Below are 18,193 nucleotides of genomic sequence, written 5' to 3' on the forward strand. Positions count from 1 at the left end.
CATCGAGACATTTAACAAATGTGTTGTCAGACCGAGTGGTCTCAAGTGCTTGATGAATTGTGTTGAGGTGTTGGTTCAAATCCCACCGTTGAGGTTAACCTTGGAAAAGCTATTCTTCAGTACCTACATCTTATCAGTCTCTCTAGGATTGTGGAGGGATTCTATATTCATGTGGGGCCATGCAAGAGAGGAAATATGTTTTGTGAAGAGGTTGGTGTTTTTATCCACACATGTAGTTCATTGCCTTCACCACTAAGATAGCAAATCCTGTGCTCTCGCGTTGGCAGTAGGCCATTTTACCAGTGTTTGTGAAAGTCAAAATCTTCCAATGCCATAATTGTTCTGGTTAATCGACAAGGATGGGATTCAAACCCATGCGTGCAGAGCACAATGGATTAGCAGTCCATCGCCTTAACCACTCGGCCACCTCATCCTGTAATATATATGTGGCAAATGACCTTAAAAAACTGTAGTTGCTGTATGTAAACCCTAGAATGAAATCCATGAAAGTTAGGCAGAGCAATGGCAGGGCCATATGTCGATCCCATCGAGACATTTAACAAATGTGTTGTCAGACCGAGTGGTCTCAAGTGCTTGATGAAGTGTGTTGAGGTGTTAGTTCAAATCCCACCATTGAGGTTGCCCTTGGAAAAGCTATTCTTCAATACCTAAATCTTATCAGTCGCTCTAGGATTGTGGAGGGATTCTATATTCATGTGGGGCTATGCAAGAGAGGAAATATGTTTTGTGAAGAGGTTGGTGTTTTTATCCACACATGCAGTTCATTGCCTTCACCACTAAGATACCAAGTCCTGTGCTCTCACGTTGGCAGTAGGCCATCTTAAAAGTGTTTGTGAAAGTCAAAATCTTCCAATGCCATAATAAAGCACAGAATTGTACTGGTTAAACGATGAGGATGGGATTCGAACCCATGCATGCATAGCACAATGGATTAGCAGTCCATCGCCTTAACCACTCGGCCACCTCATCCTGTAATATATATGTGGCAAATGACCTTAAAAAACTGTAGTTGCTGTATGTAAACCCTAGAATGAAATCCATGAAAGTTAGGCAGAGCAATGGCAGGGCCATATGTCGATCCCATCGAGACATTTAACAAATGTGTTGTCAGACCGAGTGGTCTCAAGTGCTTGATGAAGTGTGTTGAGGTGTTGGTTCAAATCCCACCGTTGAGGTTAACCTTGGAAAAGCTATTCTTCAGTACCTACATCTTATCAGTCTCTCTAGGATTGTGGAGGGATTCTATATTCATGTGGGGCCATGCAAGAGAGGAAATATGTTTTGTGAAGAGGTTGGTGTTTTTATCCACACATGTAGTTCATTGCCTTCACCACTAAGATAGCAAATCCTGTGCTCTCGCGTTGGCAGTAGGCCATTTTACCAGTGTTTGTGAAAGTCAAAATCTTCCAATGCCATAATTGTTCTGGTTAATCGACAAGGATGGGATTCAAACCCATGCGTGCAGAGCACAATGGATTAGCAGTCCATCGCCTTAACCACTCGGCCACCTCATCCTGTAATATATATGTGGCAAATGACCTTAAAAAACTGTAGTTGCTGTATGTAAACCCTAGAATGAAATCCATGAAAGTTAGGCAGAGCAATGGCAGGGCCATATGTCGATCCCATCGAGACATTTAACAAATGTGTTGTCAGACCGAGTGGTCTCAAGTGCTTGATGAAGTGTGTTGAGGTGTTAGTTCAAATCCCACCATTCAGGTTGCCCTTGGAAAAGCTATTCTTCAATACCTAAATCTTATCAGTCGCTCTAGGATTGTGGAGGGATTCTATATTCATGTGGAGCCATGCAAGAGATGAATTATGTTTTGTGAAGAGGTTGGTGTTTTTATCCACACATGTAGTTCATCGCCTTCACCACTAAGATACCAAGTCCTGTGCTCTCGCGGTGGCAGTAGGCCATCTTACCAGGGTTTGTGAAAGTCAAAATCTTCCAATGGGATTCGAACCCATGCATGCAGAGCACAATGGATTAGCAGTCCATCGCCTTAACCACTCGCCACCTCATCCTGTAATATACACGTGGCAAATTACCTTAAAAAACTGTAGTTGCTGTATGTAAACCCTTGAATTAAATCCATGAAAGTTAGGCAGAGCAATGGCAGGGCTATATGTTGATCCCATCGAGACATTTAACAAATGTGTTGTCAGGCCGAGTGGTCTCAAGTGCTTGATGAAGTGTGTTGAGGTGTTGGTTCAAATCCCACCATTGAGGTTGCCCTTGGAAAAGCTATTCTTCAAAAACTAAATCTTATCAGTCGCTATAGGATTGTGGAGGGATTCTATATTCATGTGGGGCCATGCAAGAGAAGAATTATGTTTTGTGAAGAGGTTGGTGTTTTTATCCACACATATAGTTCTTTGCCTTCACCACTAAGATAGCAAGTCCTGTGCTCTCACGGTGGCAGTAGGCCATCTTACCAGTGTTTGTGAAAGTCAAAATCTTCCAATGCCATAATAAAGCACAGAATTGTACTGGTTAAACGATGAGGATGGGATTCGAACCCATGCATGCATAGCACAATGGATTAGCAGTCCATCGCCTTAACCACTCGGCCACCTCATCCTATAATATACATGTGGCAAATTACCTTAAAAAACTGTAGTTGCTGTATGTAAACCCTAGAATGAAATCCATGAAAGTTAGGCAGAGGCCATATGTCGATCCCATCGAGACATTTAACAAATGTTTTGTCAGGCCGAGTGGTCTCAAGTGCTTGATGAAGTGTGTTGAGGTGTCGGATCAAATTTTACCATTGAGGTTGCCCTTGGAAAAGCTATTCTTCAATACCTAAATCTTATCAGTCGCTCTAGGATTGTGGAGGGATTCTATATTCATGTGGGGCCATGGAGGAGAGGAAATATGTTTTGTGAAGAGGTTGGTGTTTTTATCCACACATGTAGTTCATTGCCTTCACCACTAAGATAGCAAGTCCTGTGCTCTCACAGTAGGCCATTTTACCAGTGTTTGTGAAAGTCAAAATCTTCCAATGCCATAATTGTTCTGGTTAAACGACAAGGATGGGATTCGAACTCCATGCGTGCAGAGCACAATGGATTAGCAGTCCATCGCCTTAACCACTCGGCCACCTCATCCTATAATATATATGTGGCAAATGACCTTAAAAAACTGTAGTTGCTGTATGTAAACCCTAGAATGAAATCCATGAAAGTTAGGCAGAGCAATGACAGGGTCATATGTCGATCCCATCGAGACATTTAACAAATGTGTTGTCAGACCGAGTGGTCTCAAGTGCTTGATGAAGTGTGTTGAGGTGTTGGTTCAAATCCCACCATTGAGGTTGCCCTTGGAAAAGCTTTCTTCAATACCTAAATCTTATCAGTCGCTCTAGGATTGTGAAGCGATTCTATATTCATGTGGGGCCATGGAGGTGAGGAAATATGTTTTGTGAAGAGGTTGGTGTTTTTATCCACACATGTAGTTCATTGCCTTCACCACTAAGATACCAAGTCCTGTGCTCTCGCGGTGGCAGTAGGCCATCTTACCAGTTTTTGTGAAATTCAAAATATTCCAATGCCATAATAAAGCACAGAATTGTTCTGGTTAAACGATGAGGATGGGACTCGAACCCATGCATGCATAGCACAATGGATTAGCAGTCCATCGCCTTAACCACTCGGCCACCTCATCCTGTAATATATATGTGGCAAACGACCTTAAAAAACTGTAGTTGCTGAATGTAAACCCTTGAATTAAATCCATGAAAGTTAGGAAGAGCAATGGCAGGGCCATGTGTCGATCCCATCGAGACATTTAACAAATCTGTTGTCAGGCCGAGTGGTCTCAAGTGCTTGATGAAGTGTGTTGAGGTGTTAGTTCAAATCCCACCATTGAGGTTGCCCTTGGAAAAGCTATTCTTCAATACCTAAATCTTATCAGTCGCTCTAGGATTGTGGAGGGATTCTATATTCATGTGGGGCCATGCAAGAGAGGAAATATGTTTTGTGAAGAGGTTGGTGTTTTTATCCACACATGTAGTTCATCGCCTTCACCACTAAGATACCAAGTCCTGTGCTCTCGCGGTGGCAGTAGGCCATCTTACCACTGTTTGTGAAAGTCAAAATCTTCCAATGCCATAATAAAGCACATAATTGTACTGGTTGAACGATGAGGATGGGATTCGAACCCATGCATGCAGAGCACAATGGATTTGCAGTCCATCGCCTTAAACACTCGTCCCTCTCATCCTGTAATATATATGTGGCAAATGACCTTAAAAAACTGTAGTTGCTGTATGTAAACCCTTGAATGAAATCCATGAAAGTTAGGCAGAGCAATGGCAGGGCCATATGTCGATCCCATCGAGACATTTAACAAATGTGTTGTCAGACCGAGTGGTCTCAAGTGCTTGATGAAGTGTGTTGAGGTGTTAGTTCAAATCCCACCATTGAGGTTGCCCTTGGAAAAGCTATTCTTCAATACCTAAATCTTATCAGTCGCTCTAGGATTGTGGAGGGATTCTATATTCATGTGGGGCCATTCTAGAGAGGAAATATGTTTTGTGAAGAGGTTGGTGTTTTTATCCACACATGTAGTTCATCGCCTTCACCACTAAGATACCAAGTCCTGTGCTCTCGCGGTGGCAGTAGGCCATCTTACCACTGTTTGTGAAAGTCAAAATCTTCCAATGCCATAATAAAGCACATAATTGTACTGGTTGAACGATGAGGATGGGATTCGAACCCATGCATGCAGAGCACAATGGATTTGCAGTCCATCGCCTTAAACACTCGTCCCTCTCATCCTGTAATATATACGTGGCAAATGACCTTAAAAAACTGTAGTTGCTGTATGTAAACCCTAGAATGAAATCCATGAAAGTTAGGCAGAGCAATGGCAGGGCCATATGTCGATCCCATCGAGACATTTAACAAATGTGTTGTCAGACCGAGTGGTCTCAAGTGCTTGATGAAGTGTGTTGAGGTGTTGGTTCAAATCCCACCGTTGAGGTTAACCTTGGAAAAGCTATTCTTCAGTACCTACATCTTATCAGTCTCTCTAGGATTGTGGACGGATTCTATATTCATGTGGGGCCATGCAAGAGAGGAAAAATGTTTTGTGAAGAGGTTGGTGTTTTTATCCACACATTTAGTTCATTGCCTTCACCACTAAGATACCAAATCCTGTGCTCTCGCGGTGGCAGTAGGCCATCTTACCAGTGTTTGTGAAAGTCAAAATCTTCCAATGACATAACAAAGCACAGAATTGTACTGGATAAACGATGAGATTCAAACCCATGCATGCAGAGCACAATGGATTAGCAGTCCATCGCCTTAACCACTCGGCCACCTCATCCTGTAATATATATGTGGCAAATGACCTTAAAAAACTGTAGTTGCTGAATGTAAACCCTTTAATTAAATCCATGAAAGTTAGGAAGAGCAATGGCAGGGCCATATGTTGATCCCATCGAGACATTTAACAAATCTGTTGTCAGGCCGAGTGGTCTCAAGTGCTTGATGAAGTGTGTTGAGGTGTTGGATCAAATCTTACCATTGAGGTTGCCCTTGGAAAATCTATTCTTCAATACCTAAATCTTATCAGTCGCTCTAGGATTGTGGAGGGATTCTATATTCATGTGGGGCCATGGAGGAGAGGAAATATGTTTTGTGAAGAGGTTGGTGTTTTTATCCACACATGCAGTTCATTGCCTTCACCACTAAGATACCAAGTCCTGTGCTCTCACGTTGGCAGTAGGCCATCTTACAAGTGTTTGTGAAAGTCAAAATCTTCCAATGCCATAATAAAGCACAGAATTGTACTGGTTAAACGATGAGGATGGAGTTCGAACCCATGCATGCATAGCACAATGGATTAGCAGTCCATCGCCTTAACCACTCGGCCACCTCATCCTATAATATATATGTGGCAAATGACCTTAAAAAACTGTAGTTGCTGTATGTAAACCCTAGAATGAAATCTATGAAAGTTAGGCAGAGCAATGACAGGGTCATATGTCGATCCCATCGAGACATTTAACAAATGTGTTGTCAGACCGAGTGGTCTCAAGTGCTTGATGAAGTGTGTTGAGGTGTTGGTTCAAATCCCACCATTGAGGTTGCCCTTGGAAAAGCTTTCTTCAATACCTAAATCTTATCAGTCGCTCTAGGATTGTGAAGCGATTCTATATTCATTTGGGGCCATGGAGGTGAGGAAATATGTTTTGTGAAGAGGTTGGTGTTTTTATCCACACATTTAGTTCATTGCCTTCACCACTAAGATACCAAGTCCTGTGCTCTCGCGGTGGCAGTAGGCCATCTTACCAGTGTTTGTGAAAGTCAAAATCTTCCAATGCCATAATAAAACACGGAATTGTACTGGTTAAATGATGAGGATGGGATTCAAAACCATGTATGCAGAGCACAATTGATTAGCAGTCCTTCGCCTTAACCACTCGGCCACCTCATCCTGTAATATATATGTGGCAAATGACCTTAAAAAACTGTAGTTGCTGAATGTAAACCCTTTAATTAAATCCATGAAAGTTAGGAAGAGCAATGGCAGGGCCATATGTTGATCCCATCGAGACATTTAACAAATCTGTTGTCAGGCCGAGTGGTCTCAAGTGCTTGATGAAGTGTGTTGAGGTGTTGGATCAAATCTTACCATTGAGGTTGCCCTTGGAAAATCTATTCTTCAATACCTAAATCTTATCAGTCGCTCTAGGATTGTGGAGGGATTCTATATTCATGTGGGGCCATGGAGGAGAGGAAATATGTTTTGTGAAGAGGTTGGTGTTTTTATCCACACATGCAGTTCATTGCCTTCACCACTAAGATACCAAGTCCTGTGCTCTCACGTTGGCAGTAGGCCATCTTACAAGTGTTTGTGAAAGTCAAAATCTTCCAATGACATAACAAAGCACAGAACTGTACTGGATAAACGATGAGATTCAAACCCATGCATGCAGAGCACAATGGATTAGCAGTCCATCGCCTTAACCACTCGGCCACCTCATCCTGTAATATACACGTGGCAAATTACCTTAAAAAACTGTAGTTGCTGTATGTAACCCCTTGAATGAAATCCATGAAAGTAAGGCAGAGCGAAGGTAAGACCATATGTCGATCCCATCGCGACATATTACAAATGTGTTGTCAGGCCGGGTGGTCTCAAGTGCTTGATGAAGTGTGTTGAGGTGTTGGTTCAAATTTTACCATTGAGGTTGCCCTTGGAAAATCTATTCTTCAATACCTAAATCTTATCAGTCGCTCTAGGATTGTGAAGCGATTCTATATTCATTTGGGGCCATGGAGGTGAGGAAATATGTTTTGTGAAGAGGTTGGTGTTTTTATCCACACATGTAGTTCATTGCCTTCACCACTAAGATAGTAAATCCTGTGCTCTAGCGTTGGCAGTAGGCCATTTTACCGGTGTTTGTGAAAGTCAAAATCTTCCAATGCCATAATAAAGCACAGAATTGTACTGGTTAAACGATGAGGATGGGATTCGAACCCATGCATGCATAGCACAATGGATTAGCAGTCCATCGCCTTAACCACTCGGCCACCTCATCCTGTAATATATATGTGGCAAATGACCTTAAAAAACTGTAGTTGCTGTATGTAAACCCTTGAATGAAATCCATGAAAGTTAGGCAGAGCAATGGCAGGGCCATATGTCGATCCCATCGAGACATTTAACAAATGTGTTGTCAGACCGAGTGGTCTCAAGTGCTTGATGAAGTGTGTTGAGGTGTTAGTTCAAATCCCACCATTGAGGTTGCCCTTGGAAAAGCTATTCTTCAATACCTAAATCTTATCAGTCGCTCTAGGATTGTGGAGGGATTCTATATTCATGTGGGGCCATGGAGGAGAGGAAATATGTTTTGTGAAGAGGTTGGTGTTTTTATCCACACATGCAGTTCATTGCCTTCACCACTAAGATACCAAGTCCTGTGCTCTCACGTTGGCAGTAGGCCATCTTACAAGTGTTTGTGAAAGTCAAAATCTTCCAATGCCATAATAAAGCACAGAATTGTACTGGTTAAACGATGAGGATGGGATTCGAACCCATGCATGCATAGCACAATGGATTAGCAGTCCATCGCCTTAGCCACTCGGCCACCTCATCCTGTAATATATATGTGGCAAATGACCTTAAAAAACTGTATTTGCTTTATGTAAACCCTTGAATGAAATCCATGAAAGTTAGGCAGAGCAATGGCAGGGCCATATGTCGATCCCATCGAGACATTTAACAAATGTGTTGTCAGACCGAGTGGTCTCAAGTGCTTGATGAAGTGTGTTGAGGTGTTAGTTCAAATCCCACCATTGAGGTTGCCCTTGGAAAAGCTATTCTTCAATACCTAAATCTTATCAGTCGCTCTAGGATTGTGGAGGGATTCTATATTCATGTGGGGCCATTCAAGAGAGGAAATATGTTTTGTGAAGAGGTTGGTGTTTTTATCCACACATGTAGTTCATCGCCTTCACCACTAAGATACCAAGTCCTGTGCTCTCGCGGTGGCAGTAGGCCATCTTACCACTGTTTGTGAAAGTCAAAATCTTCCAATGCCATAATAAAGCACAGAATTGTACTGGATAAACGATGAGATTCAAACCCATGCATGCAGAGCACAATGGATTAGCAGTCCATCGCCTTAACCACTCGGCCACCTCATCCTGTAATATACACGTGGCAAATTACCTTAAAAAACTGTAGTTGCTGTATGTAACCCCTTGAATGAAATCCATGAAAGTAAGGCAGAGCGAAGGTAAGACCATATGTCGATCCCATCGAGACATGTTACAAATGTGTTGTCAGGCCGAGTGGTCTCAAGTGCTTGATGAAGTGTGTTGAGGTGTTGGTTCAAATCCCACCATTGAGGTTGCCCTTGGAAAAGCTTTCTTCAATACCTAAATCTTATCAGTCGCTCTAGGATTGTGAAGCGATTCTATATTCATTTGGGGCCATGGAGGTGAGGAAATATGTTTTGTGAAGAGGTTGGTGTTTTTATCCACACATGCAGTTCATTGCCTTCACCACTAAGATACCAAGTCCTGTGCTCTCACGTTGGCAGTAGGCCATCTTACCAGTGTTTGTGAAAGTCAAAATCTTCCAATGCCATAATAAAGCACAGAATTGTACTGGTTAAACGATGAGGATGGAGTTCGAACCCATGCATGCATAGCACAATGGATTAGCAGTTCATCGCCTTAACCACTCGGCCACCTCATCCTGTAATATACACGTGGCAAATTACCTTAAAAAACTGTAGTTGCTGTATGTAACCCCTTGAATGAAATCCATGAAAGTAAGGCAGAGCGAAGGTAAGACCATATGTCGATCCCATCGAGACATGTTACAAATGTGTTGCCAGGCCGAGTGGTCTCAAGTGCTTGATGAAGTGTGTTGAGGTGTTGGTTCAAATCCCACCATTGAGGTTGCCCTTGGAAAAGCTTTCTTCAATACCTAAATCTTATCAGTCGCTCTAGGATTGTGAAGCGATTCTATATTCATTTGGGGCCATGGAGGTGAGGAAATATGTTTTGTGAAGAGGTTGGTGTTTTTATCCACACATGCAGTTCATTGCCTTCACCACTAAGATACCAAGTCCTGTGCTCTCACGTTGGCAGTAGGCCATCTTACCAGTGTTTGTGAAAGTCAAAATCTTCCAATGCCATAATAAAGCACAGAATTGTACTGGTTAAACGATGAGGATGGAGTTCGAACCCATGCCTGCATAGCACAATGGATTAGCAGTCCAGCGCCTTAACCACTCGGCCACCTCATCCTGTAATATATATGTGGCAAATGACCTTAAAAAACTGTAGTTGCTGTATGTAAACCCTAGAATGAAATCCATGAAAGTTAGGCAGAGCAATGACAGGGTCATATGTCGATTCCATTGAGACATTTAACAAATGTGTTGTCAGACCGAGTGGTCTCAAGTGCTTGATGAAGTGTGTTGAGGTGTTGGTTCAAATCCCACCATTGAGGTTGCCCTTGGAAAAGCTTTCTTCAATACCTAAATCTTATCAGTCGCTCTAGGATTGTGAAGCGATTCTATATTCATTTGGGGCCATGGAGGTGAGGAAATATGTTTTGTGAAGAGGTTGGTGTTTTTATCCACACATGCAGTTCATTGCCTTCACCACTAAGATACCAAGTCCTGTGCTCTCACGTTGGCAGTAGGCCATCTTACCAGTGTTTGTGAAAGTCAAAATCTTCCAATGCCATAATATAGCACAGAATTGTACTGGTTAAACGATGAGGATGGAGTTCGAACCCATGCATGCATAGCACAATGGATTAGCAGTCCATCGCCTTAACCACTTGGCCACCTCATCCTATAATATATATGTGGCAAATGACCTTAAAAAACTGTAGTTGCTGTATGTAAACCCTAGAATGAAATCCATGAAAGTTAGGCAGAGCAATGACAGGGTCATATGTCGATCCCATCGAGACATTTAACAAATGTGTTGTCAGACCGAGTGGTCTCAAGTGCTTGATGAAGTGTGTTGAGGTGTTGGTTCAAATCCCACCATTGAGGTTGCCCTTGGAAAAGCTTTCTTCAATACCTAAATCTTATCAGTCGCTCTAGGATTGTGAAGCGATTCTATATTCATTTGGGGCCATGGAGGTGAGGAAATATGTTTTGTGAAGAGGTTGGTGTTTTTATCCACACATTTAGTTCATTGCCTTCACCACTAAGATACCAAGTCCTGTGCTCTCGCGGTGGCAGTAGGCCATCTTACCAGTGTTTGTGAAAGTCAAAATCTTCCAATGCCATAATAAAACACGGAATTGTACTGGTTAAATGATGAGGATGGGATTCAAAACCATGTATGCAGAGCACAATTGATTAGCAGTCCTTCGCCTTAACCACTCGGCCACCTCATCCTGTAATATATATGTGGCAAATGACCTTAAAAAACTGTAGTTGCTGAATGTAAACCCTTTAATTAAATCCATGAAAGTTAGGAAGAGCAATGGCAGGGCCATATGTTGATCCCATCGAGACATTTAACAAATCTGTTGTCAGGCCGAGTGGTCTCAAGTGCTTGATGAAGTGTGTTGAGGTGTCGGATCAAATCTTACCATTGAGGTTGCCCTTGGAAAATCTATTCTTCAATACCTAAATCTTATCAGTCGCTCTAGGATTGTGGAGGGATTCTATATTCATGTGGGGCCATGGAGGAGAGGAAATATGTTTTGTGAAGAGGTTGGTGTTTTTATCCACACATGTAGTTCATTGCCTTCACCACTAAGATAGCAAGTCCTGTGCTCTCACGGTGGCAGTAGGCCATCTTACCAGTGTTTGTGAAAGTCAAAATCTTCCAATGCCATAATAAAGCACAGAATTGTACTGGTTAAACGATGAGGATGGGATTCGAACCCATGCATGCATAGCACAATGGATTAGCAGTCCATCGCCTTAACCACTCGGCCACCTCATCCTGAAATATATATGTGGCAAATGACCTTAAAAAACTGTAGTTGCTGTATGTAAACCCTAGAATGAAATCCATGAAAGTTAGGCAGAGCAATGACAGGGCCATATGTCGATCCCATCGAGACATTTAACAAATGTGTTGTCAGACCGAGTGGTCTCAAGTGCTTGATGAAGTGTGTTGAGGTGTTAGTTCAAATCCCACCATTGAGGTTGCCCTTGGAAAAGCTTTTCTTCAATACCTAAATCTTATCAGTCTCTCTAGGATTGTGGAGGAATTCTATATTCATGTGGGGCCATGCAAGAGAGGAAATATGTTTTGTGAAGAGGTTGGTGTTTTTATCCACACATGTAGTTCATCGCCTTCACCACTAAGATACCAAGTCCTGTGCTCCCGCGGTGGCAGTAGGCCATCTTACAGTACAGTTTGTGAAAGTCAAAATCTTCCAATGCCATAATAAAGCACATAATTGTACTGGTTAAACGATGAGGATGGGATTCAAACCCATGCATGCAGAGCACAATGGATTAGCAGTCCATCGCCTTAACCACTCGGCCACCTCATCCTGTAATATATATGTGGCAAATGACCTTAACCTCTAGCGTCAAGCAAACCCGTATCCGGGAGCGTAATCATAGCCTCAAGCTCATTACCATAACGCAACGTTAACTATTCATGAAAATCGCAAATGAAATGAAATAAATATATTGGCTCACAAGCTTAGCCTTTTGTTAACAACACTGTCATCTCAGATTTTCAAAATATGCTTTTCAACAATAGCTACACAAGCATTTGTGTATGAGTATTGATAGCCTAGCATAGCATTAAGCCTATCATTCAGCAGGCAACATTTTCACAAAAACAAGAAAAGCATTCAAATAAAATAATTTACCTTTGAAGAACTTTGGATGTTTTCAATGACGAGACTCTCAGTTAGATAGCAAATGTTAATTTTTTCCAAAAATATTATTTGTGTAGGAGAAATCGCTCCGTTTTGTTCATCACTTTTGGCTAAGAAAAAAAAAATAATAATCTGAAAATGCAGTCTCTACAACGCCAAACTTTTTACCAAATTAACTCCATAATATCGACAGAAACATGGCAAACGTTGTTTAGAATCAATCCTCAAGGTGTTTTTCACATATCTATTCGATGATAAATCATTGGTGGCAGTTGGGTTTCTCCTCGGAAGCAAACGGAAAAATACACGCAGCTGGAGATTACGCAATAATTGCGACGGAGGACACCAAGCGAGCACCTGGTAGATCTAGTGTAAAATGGTCAATCTTCCAATGATATGCCTACAAATACGTCACAATGCTGTCGACACTATGGGGAAATGACAGAAAGTCTAAGCTCATTCGTGGCCCATTCACAGCCATATAAGGTGTCATTGGAACACAGCGCCTTCAAAATCTGGGGCACTTCCTGTTTGAAATTTCATCTTGGTTTCACCTGTAGCATCAGTTCTGTGGCACTCACAGACAATATCTTTGCAGTTTTGGAAATGTCAGAGTGTTTTCTTTCAAAAACTGTCAATTATATGCATAGTCAAGCATCTTTTTGTGACAAAATATTGCGCTTAAAATGGGAACGTTTTTTTATCCAATAATGAAATACCGTCCCCAGAGTTCCAATTAAAAAACTGTAGTTGCTGTATGTAAACCCTTGAATGAAAACCATGAAAGTTAGGCAGAGCAATGGCAGGGCCATATGTCGATCCCATCGAGACATTTAACAAATGTGTTGTCAGGCCGAGTGGTCTCAAGTGCTTGATTAAATAAAGTTTTGTTTGGTTTGTTTGGTTGAGATGGAGATGTGAATCTAACATATCAATTATTAATTTGTAGACAAACTGGAATTAAAGCCAAACTAAGTCAGTGGCACAAAAGATACATCACCTTCAAATGTTGATATTTTGCATTAACAACCAAACACAAATCGATATTTTGTAGTACAGTAAATAGCCCAAACTTAAGCCTATTTTCCAAAGTTAAGCCTATAACTTATTAGTATTTATTCCAATTTAAAATGAGGAATACACCGTTGGCCACATTTTTAGGAAACTCTGACTATAAATGTCTTATGTAATCATAGAAAGGGTGCATGTTCAACAGATCATTCAAAGGGCACAGGTCTGTGGAGATCTTCACAATTGCAATAAAAATCTGCACAGAATATCGAACAGCATTGATCAGTTGCACTATGTACTTTTAATGATCTCAACTGCAATCCAGGTCATTCGGTTGTGCTATTTGATGAAACACAGTGAAGTGTAGGAAAATAAATTAAGTGTAGGAAAATAAATTAAGGTTGTAATCTCAAACAAATATTACCCACATTTCCACTTTGAAATGATGTGGTGTGACCAGTGTGTGACATGTAAATCAGCTAGGCTGCAACTAGCATTAGCTTAAATGTAGCATCCGTGTGAAGAAAGATGGAATCAATGCACTATACTTTCCATGTTCGGCCGCTACATGACATTTTATTGTTAATCAGCAATGCTACAACTAGCATTAAATGTAGCATGTGTGCAGAGCCCGAATGCTTGGACGCAATGGTGTAAATTACTTAAGCAAAAAAAAAAAAGTACTATTTAAGTCATTTTTGGGGGTATATGTACTTTACTTTACTATTTATATTTTTGACAACTTTTACTTTTCATTCACTACAGTCCTTTTAAGAAAATATTGTACTTTTAACTTCATACATTTTCCCTGACACCCAAAAGTATTTGTTGCATTTTGAATGCTTAGTACAACAGGAAAATGGTCCAATTCACACACTTATCAAGAGAACATCCCTGCTCCTCCCTACTGCCTCCGATCTAGCGGACTCACTAAACACAAATGTTTGTAAATTGTCTGGTCCGTCAAAAAAAAGAAAAAATACATAAGGAATTTTAAATGATTTATTATTTTACTTTCGATACTTATGTATATTTTAGCAATTCCATTTACTTTTGAAATGTAATTATATTTATTTTATTTTTAGACTTTTACTCAAATATTTTACTGGGTGACTTTCACTTGAGTCATTTTCTATTAAGGTGTCTTTACTTTTACTCAAGTATGACAATTGGGTACTTTTTCCACCACTGCTTGGATGCTGCAGTGTGAAAGAAAGACTAGTATTTACATCGCTAGCACTTGCGAGCAATCGCCAGCTCCCTTCCTGTGAGCGCTATACATCCTCCCTGGTTCAGCCTAGTGGTTAGAGTATTGGACTAGTAATGGAGAAGTTGCAAGATCAAATCTCTGAGCTGACAAAGTAAACATCTGTCATTCTGCCCCTGAACAATGCAGTTAACCCACTGTTCCTAGGCTGTCATTGAAAAAAATAATTTGTTCCTAACTGACTTGCCTAGTTCAATAAAGGTAAAACAAAAAAAGATATTGGCTGGCAAGTGTGCCTCTTTGCTCCACTCTGAAGTGGGTTTATTTGGTTTGATACGTTGGTGCACTGCTTGTATTTTCACAGGTTTCCGTGTTGTTGAACCTCGAGCCTGGCTCCTGCTTTCCCTGGCACACACAAGGCCCACAGTTGTCCAGGACTTCCTCTGGTGAAAGGGGGCTTTCTGGTCCGTTAGGAAACTTTCCCTTTAAAAATGTCATCTCGCTCTCTTCGGGCCTCCAGTCTGGTCCTCCATTATTTGAATACATTATAGCATTTATAAATCAAGAACTGAATGTGTTTATTGTCACTGCGAGAAATATTTGATGTCTTCCTCCGTACTTCTGTTTAGACTTAGCTTTGATTGACATACAGTACTTTCTCAGGGTCAGGGTTCGAACGATTAAGTCCATAACGTGCCATAGAAAATCCCCTATGCTCTTACTACCTGGACATGCGAACTGGCTGTTTTTAACACTACATCAGCATTTTTGGATATCACAGTCCCATGTCCAATGTTGGCTCAGTGGCTGGATAAACTGACAGGCCTGGAGCACAAGGCCCCAAGCCAAGTCATGTATGCTGTTCAGCCTCAGGTTGTTTGGGTTGGTGTGGGTTCACTAAGAAGAGTCTTACTACTGGAATGGAGCTCTGACTGAATGCAGTGGTCTTCCTATGGTGGTGAAGGAAGGTGGGAGGAAGTTGCCCCTAGCCATTGATCTAAGGACAGTTTTGTAATTTTCCATCCCTAGTGGTTTAGGTTAGGGTAAGCCGATCCTAGGTATGTGCCTAAAGGTATCTTCCACATCTTCTAGCCAAAGTGGGGTTTGAGGGGGAAGTTTGTACTGTGTTCCAAGAGAGGCTATACTGAGTGGAGCGTCGGCAGTACCGTAGGAATCCTCCAAGAAGATGGAACAACTCCCCTATTTATCTGTGTGGGTTCTGTCAATACGGTGCCCCCGTATTTCCTCCATCTCACCTGCCTGTCGCATGGACAAAAGCTCATCATCCTGATCCTCCCTTGTGGTGCGTACTGTACAGGAGAGCCTCCTGGTCTTCGGCTCTTAAAAGGGAGGGACTGGGAGTTGCTCCTGTCTGTGTGGTCATCCATGATCCAGGACTGCTTCCAGAATCCCAGACAGACACACAACTGGTATGGTCTGAGAAGAGCGTCAGATGAGATATCAGTCTGGTCTCAAGCTCTGAACAAGGAACCTGAAACGGCACAAGTCTCAGTCTCAGTCTCAGTCTCAGTCTCTCTCTCTCTCTCTCTCTCTCTCTCTCTCTCTCTCTCTCTCTCTCTCTCTCTCTCTCTCTCTCTCTCTCTCTCTCTCTCTCTCTCTCTCTCTCTCTCTCTCTCTCTCTCTCTCTCTCTCTCTCTCTCTCTCTCTCTCTCTCTCTCTCTCTCTCTCTCTCTCTCTCTCTCTCTCTCTCTCTCTCTCTCTCTCTCTCTCTCTCTCTCTCTCTCTCTCTCTCTCTCTCTCTCTCTCTCTCTCTCTCTCTCTGGTAATTAAGGTAGATATGTACATATAGGTAAGACTTCTCGACCTTCTTTTCTTTTCCCCTTTGCCCTTCTCCCTCTCTCACCCCCCCACACACACACTCTCTCTCTCTCGCTCTCTTTCTTTCTTACTCTCTCTACAGATAAGTGAGCATCCCTCACCTTTCACATGACATCACATGGTAGCAATCAGAGGGGGCATTGGCAGACAAATTAGCCTGGTTAATATGGACCGGAGATCAGCACAGGGGTGGGAGAGCTGTCGCTAAACGCCAACAGATGGGAGCATAGCATATGAGAGCATAGAATAGTACAGCACATCACATCCTATGGAGCCAAAGGGTAAGGACAGAAGAAGAGAAGTACTTTAATCTAAACCAAGGTTTTTGCTATTGGGGTTCTTAACTCTTCTTGAACTGCTGTTGGTGAAGAAAATATTTACCAAATAAACTAAATAAAAAAATATGTGAAGTGACTATGAATACATAATAAACAGCAAGTAGCAGCAGTGTAAAAACAAAGGGGGTGGGGGTGTTAATAGTCCGGTGACCAATTGATTAATTTTTCAGCAGTCTTATGGCTTGGGGGTAGAAGCAATTAAGGAGCCTTTTGGACCTAGACTTGGCGCTCCTGGAATTATATATCATATTTCTAATTATTTAGAGGAAGAGTGCATTTGAAAAAAAAGGAAGAAGGACTAAGAATATAAAATCAGAAGAAGAAAATACATCAGAAAACAACTTTTATCCTTATAACTCAATTGGATAGCTAACAAGCTAACAATTGTTTACATGTTTCAAGGGATTTGCTAAGAGAGTTTCTAGCAACTGGCTACCTGCTGTTAGATAAAAAACCTAGTTAACAAATAATTAAAAACAACAATAAAAAATGATAAAGGAGAGGGCAAAAGAGAGGAAAGCAAAACCTAAACCTAAAACTAAACCTAAACGTACACAAGCAAGAGGAAACAATTCAGACAGCCCCTACCAACATGTCCGAGCTAGACCCAGACCCGCTCAACGGTGCCAGAACCAATCCAGCTCAGCCCAGCAGTACTAGTACCAGCTCAGCCCAGTAGTGCCAGAACCAACCCAGCTCAGCCCAGCCCAGCAGTACCAGTACCAAACCAGCTCAGCCCATTAGTGCCAGAACCAACCCAGCTCAGCCCAGTGGTGCCAGAAACAGCTCAGCCCAACACATCCATTCACAGCACTGGACTGTACTCTAAGATAAGACAAATAGTGACCAACAGGAGGGTAGCACAGCCCAGTCCATACCTCAGCCTCACTACTGCCCACATATGCAGAGGCAGCCTCCGGTAAGTGACATATAGACCCTTCAGTCGTCGGAAAGGTGCGTCAAATCGAATCACATTTTATTGGTCACATGCGCCTAATACAACAGGTATAGACTTTACAGTGAAATACTGTAAGCCCATTGTCGTGACTTGCCTTTAACATTAATCTGAATACTGTTATTTATTTAATTACCTAAATATGTTTCATTATTACCTGACTAAATTAATCATGTAACAATTAACTCATTAGGAACTGGGGCACCACGAGAGCGGTTCTTTAACTTCTTATAGCTGGGTGGCAGTATTGATTAGCTTGGATGAATAAGTTGCCCAAACTAAACAGCCTGCTCCTCAGTCTCAGTTGCTAATATATGCATATTATTATTATTGGATAGAAAACACTCTAAAGTTTCCAAAACTGTCAAAATATTGTCTGTGAGTATAACAGAACTGATATTGCAGGCGAAAACCCTGAGGAAAATCAAACCAGGAAGTGGCTTCTATTTTCTGAACATAACACGCCAAACAAACGGAGGTAT

At 41.7% G+C, this 18,193-nt stretch overlaps 1 long non-coding RNA gene and 5 other non-coding genes across 6 annotated transcripts in view; 1 reads left to right on the plus strand and 5 right to left on the minus strand.

Moving 5' to 3' along the window:
- Positions 1-18,193, plus strand: part of LOC149973606 (uncharacterized) — a 299,180-nt gene that overhangs the window by 270,139 nt on the left and 10,848 nt on the right. The gene's annotated exons all lie outside the window — the stretch shown is intronic.
- Positions 909-990, minus strand: trnas-gcu (transfer RNA serine (anticodon GCU)). Its single transcript has one exon. It is a non-coding gene; the product is annotated as a tRNA-Ser (tRNA).
- Positions 2,524-2,605, minus strand: trnas-gcu (transfer RNA serine (anticodon GCU)). The gene has a single exon. It is a non-coding gene; the product is annotated as a tRNA-Ser (tRNA).
- On the minus strand, positions 3,610-3,691 carry trnas-gcu (transfer RNA serine (anticodon GCU)). Its single transcript has one exon. It is a non-coding gene; the product is annotated as a tRNA-Ser (tRNA).
- Positions 7,496-7,577, minus strand: trnas-gcu (transfer RNA serine (anticodon GCU)). The gene has a single exon. It is a non-coding gene; the product is annotated as a tRNA-Ser (tRNA).
- On the minus strand, positions 11,385-11,466 carry trnas-gcu (transfer RNA serine (anticodon GCU)). The gene has a single exon. It is a non-coding gene; the product is annotated as a tRNA-Ser (tRNA).

The sequence above is a fragment of the Oncorhynchus mykiss genome, chromosome 20 (genome assembly GCF_057628025.1).
Source record: "Oncorhynchus mykiss isolate SJ-2025 chromosome 20, ASM5762802v1, whole genome shotgun sequence".
In the NCBI taxonomy this organism is placed as follows: Eukaryota; Metazoa; Chordata; class Actinopteri; order Salmoniformes; family Salmonidae; genus Oncorhynchus; species Oncorhynchus mykiss.